The 18,235-nt window shown below is 44.4% G+C and overlaps 1 pseudogene; it reads left to right on the top strand.

Moving 5' to 3' along the window:
• The first annotated feature begins 1,104 nt into the window (after nucleotides 1-1,104).
• On the top strand, nucleotides 1,105-3,363 carry LOC142833125 (polyadenylate-binding protein 4 pseudogene; annotated as a pseudogene).
• Nucleotides 3,364-18,235: the final 14,872 nt, after the last annotated feature.

Genomic DNA, 18,235 nt, shown 5'->3' with positions numbered 1-18,235 from the left:
CCAACCTGAAGAAAGATGTACCTATGAAGGTTCAAGAAGCATACAGAACACCAAATAGGCTGGATCAAAAAAAAAAAATCCCTCGCCATATGATAATCAAAACACAAAATATACAGAATAAAGAAAGAATATTAAGAGCCGCAAAGGAAAAAGGCCAAGTTACTTATAAAGGTAAACCTATCAGACTTACACCTGACTTCTCTATGGAAACCATGAAAGCCAGAAGGTCCTGGATAGATGTACTGCAAAAACTAAGAGATCATGGATGCAAGCCCAGACTACTATATCCAGCCAAGCTTTCGTTCACTAAATGGAGAAAACAAAATTTTCCAGGATAAAAACAAATTTAAACAATACATCTCTCTCCGCCCCGGGTTGCAGCAGCTAGTGCTGCGTTCGGGCTCAGCAAGCCTGAAGCAAAAAAGAGAAAAAGCTTAAAAAAAATTACAAAAAAGCCTAAAAAACCTTAAAAAAAAAAGAAAGAAAAGAAAAGAAAAAAAGAGCAAAGAAGAAAAAGAAAAAAAAACGGGAGAGCGAATCGTGCTGAGTGCCCGCGGGGAAGTGACTTTCGCACGTTTCCGGCCTGCCTGTCTGTCCGCGTCAGTCCGTCCGGTGGTGAGCCGCCCCCAGCCCGCACGGCACGCCTCTGCGCCGCGTGGCAGCCCCGCGCGGCCGGCCGCACCACGTGTCCGCTGCCCTTCGCCGGCACCCGCAAAGATTCGGTTTCCCCCTTCCCGGGCCGCTGTAATTGTAAACCCCCGGGAGCCCGGGGCCTATATTTATCGAGAAACGCATGTCCCCGGGGCCGCTGTTGAGCGCAGCATCTGTCTGCCTCTTGAAAAAATTTTTTTTGGCCCCCTTTGCCAGGGGATTCACTTGTTTAATTTTTATTTTTAAGCCCCAAGCTAGGACAGCTGGAGAGTACAAACTCCAGGAGAGGGCCATATTGTTTTTGAAAGCCCTTTGTCTTTGGGGCTTTTGCGGTTCCGTGCAAGCGTTCCCGCACTCCCGTCCCGCCTGCTCCAGCCTTTGCCGGTGTCGCTGGTGCCACCTGTGCGCTGCGGCGCGGGCCACGGTTCCTTTGTCCTGCAGTGAGCCCTGTAAGAAGTCCTGGCGGGGCTCGGGGTGGTGGGGGGTGGGGAGATGAACGCTGCGGCCAGCAGCTACCCCATGGCCTCCTTGTACGTGGGCGACCTGCACTCGGACGTCACCGAAGCCATGCTGTACGAAAAGTTCAGTCCTGCGGGGCCTGTGCTGTCCATCCGGGTCTGCCGCGATATGATCACCCGCCGCTCTCTGGGTTATGCCTACGTCAACTTCCAGCAGCCAGCTGACGCTGAGAGAGCCTTGGACACCATGAACTTTGATGTGATTAAGGGAAAGCCAATCCGGATCATGTGGTCTCAGAGGGATCCCTCTTTGAGAAAGTCTGGTGTGGGGAATGTCTTCATCAAGAACCTGGACAAATCTATAGACAACAAGGCACTTTATGATACCTTTTCAGCCTTTGGAAACATCCTGTCCTGTAAGGTGGTTTGTGATGAGAATGGCTCTAAGGGTTATGCCTTTGTCCACTTCGAGACCCAAGAGGCTGCCGACAAGGCCATCGAGAAGATGAATGGCATGCTCCTCAATGACCGCAAAGTGTTTGTGGGCAGATTCAAGTCTCGCAAAGAGCGTGAAGCTGAGCTTGGAGCCAAGGCCAAGGAATTCACCAATGTTTATATCAAAAACTTTAGGGAAGACGTGGATGATGATAACCTGAAAGAGCTCTTCAGTCAGTTTGGTAAAACCCTAAGCGTCAAAGTGATGAGAGATCCCAGTGGGAAATCCAAAGGCTTTGGCTTTGTCAGTTACGAGAAGCACGAGGATGCCAATAAGGCTGTGGAAGAAATGAATGGAAAGGAGATGAGTGGGAAAGCCATATTTGTAGGCCGTGCACAGAAAAAAGTAGAGCGTCAAGCTGAATTAAAACGGAAATTTGAGCAGCTGAAGCAGGAGCGAATTAGTCGGTACCAGGGAGTGAATCTCTACATTAAGAACTTGGATGACACCATTGACGATGAGAAATTACGGAAAGAGTTTTCTCCTTTTGGATCAATCACCAGCGCTAAGAAGACGGAAGAAGCAAAGGGTTTGGCTTTGTCTGCTTCTCGTCTCCTGAAGAGGCAACCAAAGCAGTCACTGAGATGAACGGCCGAATTGTGGGCTCTAAGCCGCTGTATGTTGCCCTGGCGCAGAGGAAGGAAGAGCGAAAGGCTCATCTGACCAACCAGTATATGCAGCGTGTGGCTGGCATGAGAGCGCTCCCTGCTAATGCCATCTTGAATCAGTTCCAGCCTGCGGCCGGTGGCTACTTCGTGCCAGCAGTTCCGCAGGCTCAGGGAAGACCTCCATATTACACACCTAACCAACTAGCACAGATGAGGCCTAATCCACGCTGGCAGCAAGGCGGGAGACCTCAAGGCTTCCAGGGAATGCCAAGTGCTATACGGCAGTCTGGGCCTCGTCCAGCTCTTCGCCATCTGGCTCCAACTGGGTCTGAGTGCCCGGACCGCTTGGCTATGGACTTTGGTGGGGCTGGTGCCGCCCAGCAAAGGCTGACTGACAGCTGCCAGTCTGGAGGCGTCCCTGCCGCCGTGCCAAGCCTTGCACCTCGTGCCGCAGTCGCTGCCGCTGCTCCCAGGGCTGTGGCTCCATACAAGTACGCCTCCAGTGTCCGCAGCCCTCACCCTGCCATCCAGCCGCTGCAGGCACCCCAGCCTGCGGTCCATGTCCAGGGCCAGGAGCCACTGACTGCCTCGATGCTGGCTGCAGCACCCCCCCAGGAACAGAAGCAGATGCTGGGGGAGCGTTTGTTCCCACTCATCCAGACAATGCATTCAAACCTGGCCAGCAAGATCACAGGGATGCTGCTGGAAATCGACAACTCGGAGCTGCTCCACATGCTGGAGTCCCCCGAGTCTCTCCGTTCCAAGGTGGATGAAGCTGTGGCAGTCCTGCAGGCTCATCATGCCAAGAAAGAAGCCGCCCAGAAGGTGGGCACTGCTGTTGCTGCTGCTGCTGCTACCTCTTAGACAAGGAAAAAGCGTCAAAAGCCAAATAACCCTTCATGGCAAAAGCTGAGGTCTGAAGACTCCCTGGTTTGTCTGCCACACAGTTGCAAATTCAATAGGTCATTTTGTATCAAGAGGTCAATTATGAAGCACCTAGAATTTTTCAATTATGAGAATATATTCTCTGGGTTCTGCTATGGCCCAGGAGGTAAACTTTTTTTTTTTATTGTGGGTTCTGATTTTTTTTCCCCTCCCAGAAATTGGATTTAATGTACCCAAGACTTTTAAGTTTCTCAATAAAGAAAAAAATCTCAAAAAAAAAAAAAAACAATACATGGCCACAAATCCAGCCTTACAGAAAATAATAGAAGGAAAATCACTAACCAAGGAGTCCAACAATGCCCACAATAACTCAGTCATCTAGAGACCCTTCACCAGCGCAACTCAAAGAAGGGAAACACATAAACGCTACTACTAAAAAAGTGACCGGAGTTAACAACCACTGGTCATTAATATCACTTAATGTTAATGGGCTCAACTCACCTATAAAAAGGCACAGGCTAAGAGATTGGATACGAAAACAGGATCCAACATTCTGCTGTTTACAAGAAACACACCTCAACCACAAAGACAGGCACCTACTCAGAGTAAAGGGTTGGGAAAAGGCTTATCAAGCAAATGGACCTAAGAAACAAGCAGGTGTGCCCATACTAATTTCTAACAAAGTTGACTTCAAACTTAAATCAATCAGAAGAGATGGAGAGGGACATTTTATACTCATAACAGGAACAATTCATCAGGATGAAGTCTCAATCCTAAATATCTACACCCCTAATATGAAAGCGCCCACGTACGTAAAAGAAACATTACTAAAACTCAAGGCAGCCTCAAACTACACACACTAATAGTAGGAGACTTCAACACTGCTCTCTCACCAATGGACAGGTCAATCAAACAGAAACCTAACAGAGAAATTAGAGAATTAATGGAGGTAATGAAGCAAATGGACTTAACAGACATCTATAGATTATTCCACCCAAATAGGAGAGAATATACCTTCTTCTCTGCAGCACATGAAACCTTCTCAAAAATTGACCACATACTCAGTAGCAAAGCTAACTTACACAGTTACAAAAATATATTAGTAACCACCTGTGTCTTATCAGATCACCATGGATTAAAGTTAGAATTCAACAACAATGCTACCCCCAGAAAGCCTACAAACTCATGGAAACTGAACAGTCAACTACTGAACCATACCTGGATTAAGGAAGAAATAAAGAAAGAAATTAAAGACTTCCTTGAATTCAATGAAAATAAAGAAACAACATACTCGAACGTATGGGACACTATGAAAGCAGTCCTAAGAGGAAAGTTCATTGCACTAAGTGCCCACTTAAAGAAAACAGAGAAAGCACATATTGGAGACTTAACAGCCCACCTGAAAGCTCTAGAAAAAAAAGAAGCAGACTCACCTAGGAGGAGTAGGAGACTGGAAATAATCAAACTGAGGGCGGAAATCAACAACATAGAAGCACAGAAAACAATCCAAAGAATCAATGAAACAAAAAGCTGGTTCCTGGAGAAAATCAACAAGATTGACAAACCCCTATCCAAACTAATCAAACGGCAGAGAAAGAATACGCAAATTAATAAGATCAGAAATGAAAAGGGGGACATAACCACAGACACAGAGGAAATTCAGAGAATCATTAGATCTTACTACAAAAGCCTATATGCCACAAAACTGGAAAATGTAAAAGAAATGGACACTTTTTTAGATAAATACCATATACCAAACTTACACCAGGACCAGGCGAACAATCTAAACAGACCTGTTGGTCGTGAAGAATTAGAAGCTGTTATCAAAAACCTCCCTACCAAAAAAAGCCCAGGACCAGATGGTTTCAATGCGGAATTCTACCAGAACTTCCAAGAAGACCAAATACCTATACTCCTTAATGTATTCCACAATATAGAAACAGAAGGGTCATTACCTAATTCCTTTTATGAAGCTACAGTTACTCTGATACCAAAACCACACAAAGACTCAACCAGGAAAGAGAATTACAGGCCAATCTCACTCATGAACATCGATGCAAAAATCCTCAACAAAATACTGGCAAACCGAATCCAAGAACACATCAGAAAAATTATCCATTATGATCAAGTAGGCTTCATCCCAGGGATGCAGGGCTGGTTCAACATACGAAAATCTATCAATGTAATCCAGCATATAAATAAACTGAAAGAAAAAAACCATATGATCATTTCATTAGATGCTGAAAAAGCATTCGACAAAATTCAACATCTATTTATGTTAAAAGTCTTGGAGAGATTAGGGATACAAGGGTCATACCTAAATATAATAAAAGCTATATACAGCAAGCCGACAGCTAACATCAAATTAAATGGAGAGAAACTCAAAGCCATCCCACTAAAATCAGGAACACGACAAGGCTGTCCACTCTCGCCATACCTCTTCAATATAGTGCTTGAAGTTCTAGCAATAGCAATAAGACAACACAATGGGATCAAGGGGATTCGAATTGGAAAGGAAGAAGTGAAACTTTCGTTATTCGCAGATGATATGATAGTGTACATAAGCGACCCCCAAAACTCCACCAAAGAACTTTTACAGCTGATAAACAGCTTTAGTAATGTGGCAGGATACAAGATCAACTTCAAAAAATTAGTCGCCCTCTTATATACAAAGGATATGGAAGCAGAGAGGGAAATCAGAGAAGCTTCACCATTCACGATAGCCACAAACAGCATAAAATATCTTGGGGTAAATCTAACCATGGAAGTGAAAGATCTATTTGACAAGAACTTTAAGGCATTGAAGAAAGAAATTGAAGAGGATACCAAAAAATGGATGGACCTCCCTTGCTCTTGGATTGGGAGGATCAACATACTAAAAATGGCAATTCTACCAAAAGCAATCTAGAGATTCATTGCAATCCCCATCAAGATCCCATCAAAAGTCTTCACAGATCTGGAGAGGACAATAATCAACTTTATATGGAAAAACAAAAAACCCAGGATAGCCAAAACAATCTTATACAATAAAGGATCGTCTGGAGGCATTACCATCCCTGACTTCAAACTCTATTACAGAGCTACAGTAATGAAAACAGGGTGGTACTGGCATAAAAACAGAGAAGTCGACCAATGGAATCGTATAGAAGACCCGGATTTTAACCCACAAGCCTATGAACACCTCATTTTTGATAAAGGAGCTAAAAGTATACAATGGAAGAAAGAAAGCATCTTCAACAAATGGTGCTGGCACAACTGGATGTCAACCTGTAGAAGAATGAAAATAGACCCATATCTATCACCGTGCACAAAACTCAAGTCCAAATGGATTAAAGACCTCAATATCAGCCCGAACACACTGAAAATGATAGAAGAGAAAGTGGGAAATACCCTACAACAGATGGGCAGAGGAGATCGCTTCCTCTGTATAACCCCAGAAGCACAGACATTAAGGGCAACATTGAATAAATGGGACCTACTAAAACTGAGAAGCTTCTGTAAAGCAAAGGACACTGTCACTAAGACACAAAGGCAACCTACTGACTGGGAGAAGATCTTCACCAACCCCGCAACAGACAAAGGTCTGATCTCCAAAATATATAGAGAACTCAAGAAACTAGACTTTAAAATGCTAATTAACCCAATTAAAAAATGGGGCACTGAACTGAACAGAGAATTCTCAACAGAAGAAGTTCCAATGGCCAAAAGACACTTAAGGTCATGCTCAACTTCTTTGGCACTCAGGGAAATGCAAATCAAAACAACTTTGAGATATCATCTTACACCTGTCAGAATGGCTAAAGTCAAACACACCAAGGATAGCCTTTGCTGGAGAGGCTGTGGAGGAAGGGGTACCCTCATCCATTGCTGGTGCGAATGCAATCTTGTGCAAACACTGAGGAAGTCAGTGTTTCGGTGTCTCAGGAAATTCGGGATCAACCTACCCCTGGAGCCAGCAATACCACTCTTGGGAATATACCCAAGAGATGCCCTATCATATGACAAAAGCATTTGTTCAACTATGTTCATAGCAGTATTATTTGTAATAGCCAGAACCTGGAAACAACCTAGATGCCCTTCAATGGAAGAATGGATGAAGAAAGTGTGGAATATATACACATTAGAGTACTACGCTGTGGTAAAATCAATGACTTCTCGAATTTTGCATGCAAATGGATGGAAATAGAAAACACTATCCTGAGTGAGGTATCCCAGACCCAAAAAGATGAACATGAGATGTACTCACTCATAATTGGTTTCTAGCCATAAATAAGGGTCACGGAGTCTACAATAGGTAAATCTAAAGAAGCTAAGTAAGAAGGTGAACCCAAGGAAAAACATATACTTATCCTCTTGGCTAAAGGAAGTAGACAAAATTGCCGGGGAGAAAATTGGGATCTTGGAGGTGGGGTGGGATGGGGGTAAGGGGAGATGGGGAGAGAAAAGTTAGAAGGGAAGGAGGGGGGGCCTTGGGGAAACAGGAGGATTGGGATAAAGGAAGGTTGGACAGGGGAGCACGGAACCACAATTCTTAGTTAAGGGAGCCACTTTAGGGTTGTCAAGGGACCTGACCCTAGAGGGGCTCCCAGGTGCCCAAGCCGAGGTCCCCAGTTAGTTTCTTGGGCAGCTGAGGATAGGGAACCTGAAATGACCCTAACCTAGAGCAATACTGACGAATATCTTGCATATCACCATAGAACCTTCATCTGGTGATGGATGGAGACAGAGACAGAGACCCACACTGGAGCACTGGACTGAGCTCCCAAGGTCCCAATGAGGAGCAGAAGGAGGGAGAACATGAGCAAAGAAGTCGGGACCACGAGGGGTGCACCCACCCACTGAGACAGTGGAGCTGATCTACTGGGAGCTCACCAAGGCCAGCTGGACTGTCACTGAAAAAGCATGGGATAAAACTGGACTCTCTGAACATGGCGAACAATGAGGGCTGATGAGACGCCAAGGACAATGGCACGGGGTTTTGATCCTACGTAATGTGCTGGCTTTGTGGGAGCCTAGCCAGTTTGGATGTTCACCTTCCTAGATATGGACGGAGGGGGGAGAAGCTAGGACTTACCACAGGGCAGAAAACCCTGACTGCTCTTTGGACTGGAGAGGGAGGGGGAGAGGAGTGGGAGGAGGGGGAGAAGGGTGGGAGGAGGGGGAGAAGGGTGGGAGGAGGGGGAGAAGGGTGGGAGGAGGGGGAGAAGGGTGGGAGGAGGGGGAGAAGGGTGGGAGGAGGGGGAGAAGGGTGGGAGGAGGGGGAGAAGGGTGGGAGGAGGGGGAGGGAAATGGGAGGCTGGAAGGAGGTGGAAACTTGGTTTTTTTTCTCCTTTTCTCAATAAAAAAAGAAAAGAAAAAAAACAGGTAAAAGGCATGCAGTTGTTAGCTTCTGCACTTTTCTTTAGCTTGGAAAGGAAACTAGAATACAGACTGAAGCAAAGTTGTTTTGTTTGCTGTTTCTTAAAATTGGCAGCATCTGTGATAGAGAGGATGAAAGTTTAATCTGTATTAAAGGGCCTTTATTGGGATCCAAATCTCTTTATTATCCATTAGATGAGGAAGAAGAAGACAGAGGAGGAGAAGGAGGAGGAGGAGGAGGAAGAGGAGGAGGAGGAGGAGGAGGAGAAGGAGGAGAACATGGCAGAAGTAATAGAAGATAGCAATGGTTGGTTGAATAAGAATGGCCCCCATAGGCCCATATATTTGAAAGCTTATTCACCAAGGAATTTCACCAAGGCCATTTCGCCAACACCATATCTGTATGTGTGCTGCCATGCTTCCTGCCATGATGATAATGAACTAATCTTTGATACTGTAAGCAGGCCCACAATTAAATGCTTTCTATTATAAGAATTGCCTTGGTCATGGTGTCTCTTCACAGCAATAGAATAGTGACTAAGACAATACCCATCAGATATGACGTTTAGTGCAGAGAAAATGAAAATTCATGATCCTGAAGGCAGCTTGGGGCCTTAATAATGAATGGCCTAATGCAAGAGATAATGGCAGTCAGGAAATACTCTCTTTGTTCCCTTCAAATTGTTTGCCTTGAGAAGACCTTGCCAACACGAATTGAAAGAAATCTCTCATGTCTTGATTCATCAGGCTGTCAGACTTTACATTTAAGGGTTCATTTTGGGTGCTATAAAGAAGAAAAAAATCAAATATGCTAACTGCTTATCTCTCCTCAGAGATATAAGCTATGTAACCTGGAGGAGTAAGAGGAAAATCAGTCCCAGAAAGACTGAACTATGCAAACCATAAGTACTGTAAAGAGGAAGAAGGAAGAGCATAGCTGAGAACATAAGGCAGTACAGAGGTAATTTTGACCTGTGCACTGGGTCAGATAGGACTTTGCTCACAGGAGATACAAATAGAGATTGATTTGCAGGGGCCTCAATACTGGGAGAGAACTCTAGGTGCTGTATGGAGGCCCAAGCTAGGATGTAGTCTTTGTTTGTTTGTTTGTTTGTTTTGAGACAGGGTTTCTGCTTTGGAGCCTGTCCTGGAACTTGCTCTTGTAGACCAGACTGGCCTCAAACCCACAAAGATCCACCTGCTTCTTCCTCCTGAGTGCTGGGATTAAAGGTGTGCACCACCACCACCCAGCTAGAATGTAGTCTTCACAAGCCAGAAGAAGTCTGTCAGAGTTGAGTCACTTTGCCAGGCTTGTCAGTTCATAAATTTCAAAGTCAGTAAAAGGGATGAAGGCTTGGAAAGCAAAGAGGTCTGCATGGGTCACGCAGAAGCAAAGATGCTGGGTGTGGTTCAAGCTGGAGTTCTTTGGGAAAAATAGCAAGAAGCCAAATGCTCTCCAAGGGAGCTTCAGGAATGTTTCAAAGCCTGAGTAATAGTCCACAAAAGACATCAAGGATAAAACAAGGCAGATACAAAACTTAAGCCTGACGTAAGGGTGAGCAGTTATCCCTTCTCTCCCTGACAATAGAAAGTTTACTAGAGGTGGAGATTTTCCCCCTCAGAGCCCTTTCAGCAGCCAGGTGTGGCTGACAGTAAGGTAAGAGTCACAGTGCTATCCAAATGCCTGTCAAGAGCTAAGTTTCCAAGAGCAGCAGAGGCACAGCAAGCTAAAGCAGACCCTGAGCCTAAGCCAATCCAGGCCCCACAAGACAAACACTCCGGCCATTGGGAAGGGGAAGGATACAGTGGCACCATGGCAACAATTATAAGCCAGGATGAGGGCACAGGATGGAAAAGTATCTATGGACTATGGAAGTCTAGAGTGAGCAAATTCCCTGTCTAAGCTTCAGTACTCAGCATTAGCATTTTGATGACACAATTGACAGAAATAATAATATCTCTTTGTAATTCACTGTCTCTTGCTAATATGTATTTTTTAATCCACTTGACTACCCAAGGCTAACTTGCACTTGTTTAGAAGAGATAACAGTGATCCTTCTTCATTGATTCTGCCCACCCATTGAAGAATAAAAGTAATGTTTCATTACACAATGCTAAACTTACATGTCTAATGGATTTGTAAAGACATCTCAAAGAACAGTTGATCCACTTTTCCTCCTATTGCTGTGACAAAATATTTTGACCAAATACAACTTGGGGAAAAAAAAAGTTTATTTGTCTTACATGTCCCTGTCAAAAATCATCACCGAAAGAAGCCAAGGAAGGTAATCAAGCAAGGCAGGTACCTGGAGGCAGAAACTGAAGCTAAGACAATGAAAAAATACTGCACACTGGTTTATTCCTCAGATTCAGTTAAAACCATCTTGATTACACTTCCTAGGTCCACCAGACCAAGAGTTGCACTTCCCATCAGAGCTGAGCCCTCCCGTATCAGTTATTAATTACAAAAATGCCACACAGACTTGCCTACAGGTCAATCTGATGGAGGCATTTTCTCAGTTGAGGTTCCTTCTTCCCAGATGACTCTAGCTTGTGTCGGGTTGACAAAAAAACTAACTAGCACCACAGTAAAGAAAGCAGCTAAGGAGTTTAAATGAAGCCATCTCGCAGCAGTGAGAAATGATGTTCCCAGCCACAAGATTGTTGGGTAAACATCGCAGTGTTAGGCATTGGCTATATCCCTATGAGTCGTTTGGCCAAGAAGTCATATAACTCTTCAGAAGCTAATGCTGGATGCCTGTCAACACCTATTGCTGAAGATGCCCCATAAGTCATGAAGTATAAGGCTGCTATTAAAATGGAAGCTCCTTCCCTGTTGGCTTGCTTTCATAGTAGAGTAAGGTGTGATGTAGTTACTAAGGAAAAATTGTCTCCATCAGTCCTTTTTGGCTATGGGACAACACACCAGACAAGATGTGCCCACGGGTATAATAATGGCATAACAGCTACAGCTGCATCCAACTGTTTTCCTAGTGGACTTAAGACCTACCCTACAGAAGAGAACCCACTTCTGGTACTGCACACCAGAGCAAAATGCCATGGCTATAAGTTATAGGCCCAGTGGGGAGGCCACTACTACTATTTGCTTAAATATATGTGATGTGACTGTCAAATTGTCTTCTCTACATCTGTGCCCATAATCACTATTGCTGTCGGCCTAAACTGATCTTGGATGGATTTATGCCCACCCCAAGTGGAAAATGTACTACAGCAATGTATGATCAGCCAAGATCCTAAGAACAAGTGATTCTTCTGTGGCATAGTTCCTAAATGTTTAGACACATATAGAAGAAACTAATCAGACAGCCATTGCCCTTTCTAAGACTAGGGTATGTAGTGGAAGAAAAATATAAGAACCTAAGGAGATGGTGGGTACTTCATAGCAATTTCTTGTGAATTTAAATATTCCACCCTGTGGGGAGAGAAGTCAAGTCTCAGAAAGGAAACAGAACCTACAAGGCTCAAGAGGACAATAATTAACAAGTCTCAGAACATTTCTGACACAAACAAGTCTCAGGTAGTCTTTCTCTAACATTATACACACAGAAACTTCAACAGAAAAGAAGCTTTCTGGTCTACAGAACTGCCTCCAAGTTGTACAGGGAATTTCAAGGGCATAGATTCTGCGAATCATCACCTATTCTGTGTGGAATTTTCAATAGTACACCTTCCTTTGAATTATCCATACGTTTGCAAGTAACCCCAACAACTAGCTTGTTCACTAAACTAGGCTTTTGTAGCCTTGCTTCTTTGATGTGTCTTTGGTTCCTCTTCTGGGTTGGGTAAGCTTTTAGTTCCCATTACCTCAAGAAATAGCACACAATACTTCCTCAGATATTTTGGGATTCTAACATGACATCCTGAAAGTGAATAAAGACCACATGGCCATCTGAGATGCTGTGTGGGTGTTTGGACACAAGTGTGGGTTTCAAAAGAGCCAGAGGCCAACCGTTTGGATTTACTCCAAAAAAATAAAGCCTAGATACCAGGAGACATTTTCAAATGAGCACCAGAGAGGTAGATAATTAAATGAGAAAAGATCATAGCCAGACCCTGGGGCACGGCAATGAGAAGCCCTCCCTGAAGAAGCTTACAGCAGCACACATGGATTCTGACTGGGGATTCACATTGACTTATTCACTCTGCCCCTGACGCTGAGGCGTGGAGCCTATGTCAAGACCATGTGACTTGGGAAGGCTACTCCCTCTACAGTCCTGTCTGAGCATGGAACGCTATGGCAGAAGAATCTTTTTCATCCTCTTCTAGAGAACATATCTACTCCTTTTGCAATTAATGAAATCTTGTTGATGCTTTTCAACAACTTAATTAGGCATCTAGGGTTTAGGCATTTTGGGAAAAAGTTTACATTTATTCAGGGACACGATCAATTATGCGCACTACCGAAGCTCTCACATACCATAGTGAGGAGGACCACTAATGAGGTCCACAGAGGAAAGAGAGAGAAGTTAGAAAATAGATTACTAACTTTAATTATGAGAAAAATGTGTGCCACAGGTGAAGTTTGCCCTGCCCTTTTTTCAAATTCACAGAAATATGTAATTTAGGGAAAAAAAGGACATAATGAATCATGTTGTCAATGTTCCCAAGAAGAAGAGTTTGAAGATGCTGTGTAAGAGCGTGCTTGGCCCCACTTGAGAATGTCAGTCTATTTCTTAAGGCAGCCTCCATCGCTACGTATTGGGAAGAAAGGGCAGTGAAGTGGGAGCTTTCATTTTTATTGTTTTGGGTTGAAACTTCACTGACCCATGTCACTGGGATTCTTGGGTTCCTGCTGTAATAGGGATACCCTTAAGCTGAAAGACAAAGAAGTTTATTTAACTGACGGCTTGAGGTAGGTACAGAGGCTAGTTCACAGAGGGATGGGCAAGAACCTTTGGTCCTGGGCATACTGATGCATGCAGAAAGAAAGATGACAGCAAGAACCTGAAAGGGACATCACACGGTGTGAAGGAGCCAAGAGGACAGCCTTGCCCTTAGAATCTTGCAAATTGTGGACTTCTGTCCCTCCTGCAACACTGAATACAACATGATTCCCAACGGCAACGAAAAGAAAACAGTAAACGCCCATATAATTAGCGTGTTTTCCATGAACCCTTTCTCATTTTCTTTTCTAAAGGATAACGTCAAACCGCTGCATGACTTCCATAGAGCTATCTAATTGTACAAATGAATGAATTAAGCATTCTTCTTTCTCTACTTAGAATTTGATTAAAACATTTAACTTTTCTGGTTTCTCTTGAGAAAGATTGAACACCTCGTGTTGTGTGATGAGGATTCTCTGCCCAAAAGCCATTTATTTCAAAATTTCATTCAGTTGCTTTTCCTGGAAACGTGTGTGAAGCCAAATACTTCAGGTGTGAATAGGGGATTTGCCAACGTGGAGATGGAGGCAGAGTGGTGAGCTAATGACAGTTTGTCAGGGGCCTTGCCCTCCACAGTAATCACTGAACGACACATGAGACACGTTGGCTATTACTAATATTGGAGAAAAAATGGTTCATGCCAAAAAGATTTGACAATCCATAGCCACAGGGAAGGGCAGGCTCTTTAATCCAGTGCCGACCTGGCAAGGCCCATGAGGACTGACGAGAAGAGGACAACCAAGCATGGCAGTCATTAGGTCCAAAGCCCGCAGGGAGTCTCACTGTGTTCCAATGCAGGAACACAACAGAAGACAATAAGGCAGAGTGAGCCTAGTGCTTCAGAGCTGCACAACAAGGCAGACATGGTGCACAGCCATACAAGCGCTCTCTCATCTTTGTCCGTCACTAATACAGAAACACACTATTCCAAATGGGCCAGTCTGAGGTAACTGCAAGGTGAGCCACACTCTTCGAAACCATAGCTCAGTGCAAAAGCTGGAGTAATCATCAAGAGCTGAGCTCAGATTTCTTAGGCTAACTTTCCATCATGTCCATGTTCATAAGCAAGTTCAGTCAACTCTGAGTCTTTCCGTTCCTGATAGGCATGCCTGCCTCCTTGTATTAGGGTCTCACTCTGTATGTCTGGGCTTACCATGCAGACCAGGCACCTCAGACTCAGAATAATGCTCCTCAGCTTCTCAAATGCTGGGGTTCTAAGCGTGAGCCCTCAGGTCCAGTTTATGTTTTGAGTTCCTTTGCTTCTTCTTCTTTCTCCCAGTCACATCATTTCTGTGGTTGCCTGTGGGATACCCCACTCAGTCACGATATGGACACACACTGAAACTGAAATTGAGAGTTGCCTGTCGAGTTTATTATACTTTATTAGCTTTTCTTTGTTCTCAATCAATCTACTTCTCCTGGTCCACTTAGCTGCTATGTCTGCCTCATCCATCCCATCCATCCTTTCCCACGTGGAGCATGCATATTCAGCAGAGGGCTAAGTATTAAGAAGACCAAACAGGCAAAGAGTCTTGTGCCTGCTGAGAATGAGTGCATGTACGCAACATGCATTTGTGTGTATGTGTATGTGTGTGTGTGCTCGCTCACGTGTGTGCATGTGCGCATGTGTTTTAACAACCACTGTGTGTTGTCTTTAGATGCGATGACCAATCAGAGGTGATCCAAGCTCCATCAGATACACTTAAAGACTCCTTAATATCCAGCTTCTTGGCAGGAGTCTAATTTTTTCTTTGTAAACAACATTATTATTCACTATTCATTTGATTGTATTGTCCTAGAAACGGGCAAAATTGCCAAAATAGACATTAGGGTTTTTTTATTATTGCTTTGCTATTGATTATGGCAACATTCAAAACAACATAACCATGGAGAATAATTTTGATTAAAAAAATCATATGACATTAAGATTGACCTTTATCCATACAAAGTCACACGATGAAAAAGGACACCACTTCTCCTCCGGGTCTGAGCTGCTGTCCCCTGCCCAGTGAAAAGACTGGCTCCCTCACCTATGTTCTCCTCAATTCCCCTTTATCTTCAAAACTCTTAGTGCTTATTTGTTCTGGGGATTATGACAATTTGGGGGATGCTGTTCTCTGATGCTTGCTGCCCAGTTTGAAGTTCAGACCCTGGCTGAGCATCTGGGCTCCAACCTCAGAACATTTCGCAATATGACCCTGGTGCTATCCTCTCTGATGACAATGTCCCAAGGCTTTTCAAGAATTTTATGAGAGATTTAAAAGCAATTGCTGTTGAAAGTCTCAGAAAATGCCAAAGAAATCATTAACTCACTGAAAAGGGTGCCAAATAAACCCAGTCCTGGAGTCCTACACAATCCTAAGTGCTTTGGAGCTGTTGACGGAAGGTGCTAAGGGACATATTTGAAGAGATTTTGGTGTGTGGAGGTTTCTGTTAGTTGTTGTTTTCTTTTTTTAAAGTACACTCAAAGATACAGAGATGGTCTCTGGGGAATAACTTCCCAGGAAATTTGAATTTTTATCAAGAAAAATGAAATTGCCTATTATCTGTCTATCACCTATCGGCCTGACTACATGGATATAAGGCAGTCATTCCATGCATGATCAAGAGCATGGGCATCTTAGAAAGACAAGATCTAACCCTGGTCTCGCTTTATCAATAAAGCTATAGAACTTGTTTTAACTTCCATCACTTACTCTAATAATAACACTAATGATTTCTTATGAAGAGAGAGTACAGTGCATGGGGGTCCTGGCAATTTCCAGAGTAAGTATCTGATGGTACCAAGGAATTAAGAAAAGATTAAAACCCAAAGTAAGTATAATCAACTAGCATCAAACACTGATGTGGCACCTGGCCTGGGCAGCTGCTTCCTCAGAATGCTAACGCTGAATGGGCAAATAGCAATCAGGTCTGACCTGACTTCTTGGAGAGGAGATCATGTGCATGCAGCAGACCATGACCACACAGTAGAGAGATCTTCAAGGACACAAGTTAATTCCCAGGAGCTAATGTCACCAAACATTGTAAGCATGTTATTTAACTCTCCTGGCTCAATCTTCCTTCTTTATAGGTCACTATATTAATGGCAACTGGCTTGTAAGGCCACTGACTGTATCAACATACATCAACAGTCTACTACTTAACACTTGTGAAATACAGCTATTAACTGTGAATGTTTCTGTTCATGGCCATGAACTGCAGCTATTTCAAGAGACCACAGCAGCTTCCCCAAATGGCAGTTTTGCTCATCACACTTTTCATAAGAGAGAAAGAATATGTTAGTATGAAGACACATTATCCTAAGCTAGGTCACAGCCAAGTCTGTTGTTCACTGGGACATAATTGCCCAAATAATCAAACAACAGCATTTATAATATATGTATGTGGATAGGTGACAACTGTAAATTAATAAATATATATACACATAGAATGATGGGAAGGATGATTCAGTGAAACATCCATATTTTATAATAGTTGGGTTTTTTTCTCTCTTTGTTCTTTGGAGCTCCTGCCACCCAGCTCCCGAATAATCACAAGAAGGCTTACTCTTTTTCTAATGAATGCCCTGCCTTAGCTTGACTTATTTCTAGACAACTTTTCTTAACTTAAATTATCCCATTTCTCATTAACTATGATTTGCCTCTGGGCTTTTACCTTTCTCTATTTCTACTTGTCTTTTTTGTTGTTGTTGTTTTTCTTTTTTTTATTGATAAAAGGAGAATAATAAAGAAAAAAAACAAATTTCCACCTCCTCCCAGCCTCCCATTTCCCTCCCCCTCCTCCCACTCTTCTCCCCCTCCTCCCACCCCTCTCCCCTTCTCCCCACTCCTCTCCCCCTCCCTCTCCAGTCCAAAGAGCAGTCAGGGTTCCCTGCCCTGTGGTAAGTCCTAGGTCCTCCCCCCTCTGTCCATATCTAGGAAGGTGAACATCCAAACTGGCTAGGCTCCCACAAAGCCAGCACATTAAGTAGAATCAAAACCCCGTGCCATTGTCCTTGGCGTCTCATCAGCCCTCATTGTTCGCCATGTTCAGAGAGTCCAGTTTTATCCCATGCTTTTTCGGTAACAGTCCAGCTGGCCTTGGTGAGCTCCCAGTAGATCAGTCTCAGTGGGTGGGTGCACCCCTCGTGATCCCGACTTCTTTGCTCATGTTCTCCCTCCTTCTGCTCCTCATTGGGACCTTGGGAGCTCAGTCCAGTACTCCAGTGTGGGTCTCTGTCTCTATCTCCATCCATCACCAGATGAAGGTTCTAGGATGATATGCAAGATATTCGTCAGTATTGCTCTAGGATAGGGTCATTTCAGGTTCCCTATCCTCAGCTGCTCAAAGAACTAACTGGGGACCTCAGCTTGGGCACCTGGGAGCCCCTCTAGGGTCAAGTCTCTTGCCCACCCTAAAGTGGCTCCCTTACCTAAGAATTGTGGTTCCGTGCTCCCCTATCCAACCTTCCTTTATCCCGATCCTCCTGTTTCCCCAAGTCCCCCCTCCTTCCCTTCTACCTTTTCTCTCCCCATCTAGCCATAAATAGGGGTCACGGAGTCTACAATAGGCGAACCTAAAGAAGCTAAGTAAGAAGGTGAACCCAAGGAAAAACATATAGTTATCTACTTGTCTTTTCTTTCTTAAGTGTCTGGTTTTTTTTTTTTCCTTCTTTGTGTCTGGCTGGGCTGCTGGGTGGCTGGGCGGTTGGGCCGCTTGGCGGCTGGGTGGCTGGGCTGCTTGGCGGCTGGGTGGCTGGGTGGCTGGGTGGCTGGGCAGCTGGGCGGCTGGGTGGCTGGGCAGCTGGGCGGCTGGGCGGCTGGGCAGCTGGGCGGCTGGGCGGCTGGGCGGCTGGGCGGCTGGGCGGCTGGGCGGCTGGGTGGCTGGGTGGCT

This window comes from Microtus pennsylvanicus, chromosome 12 (genome assembly GCF_037038515.1).
Source record: "Microtus pennsylvanicus isolate mMicPen1 chromosome 12, mMicPen1.hap1, whole genome shotgun sequence".
NCBI lineage: Eukaryota > Metazoa > Chordata > Mammalia > Rodentia > Cricetidae > Microtus > Microtus pennsylvanicus.
This window is presented reverse-complemented; position numbering and strand designations above follow the sequence as displayed.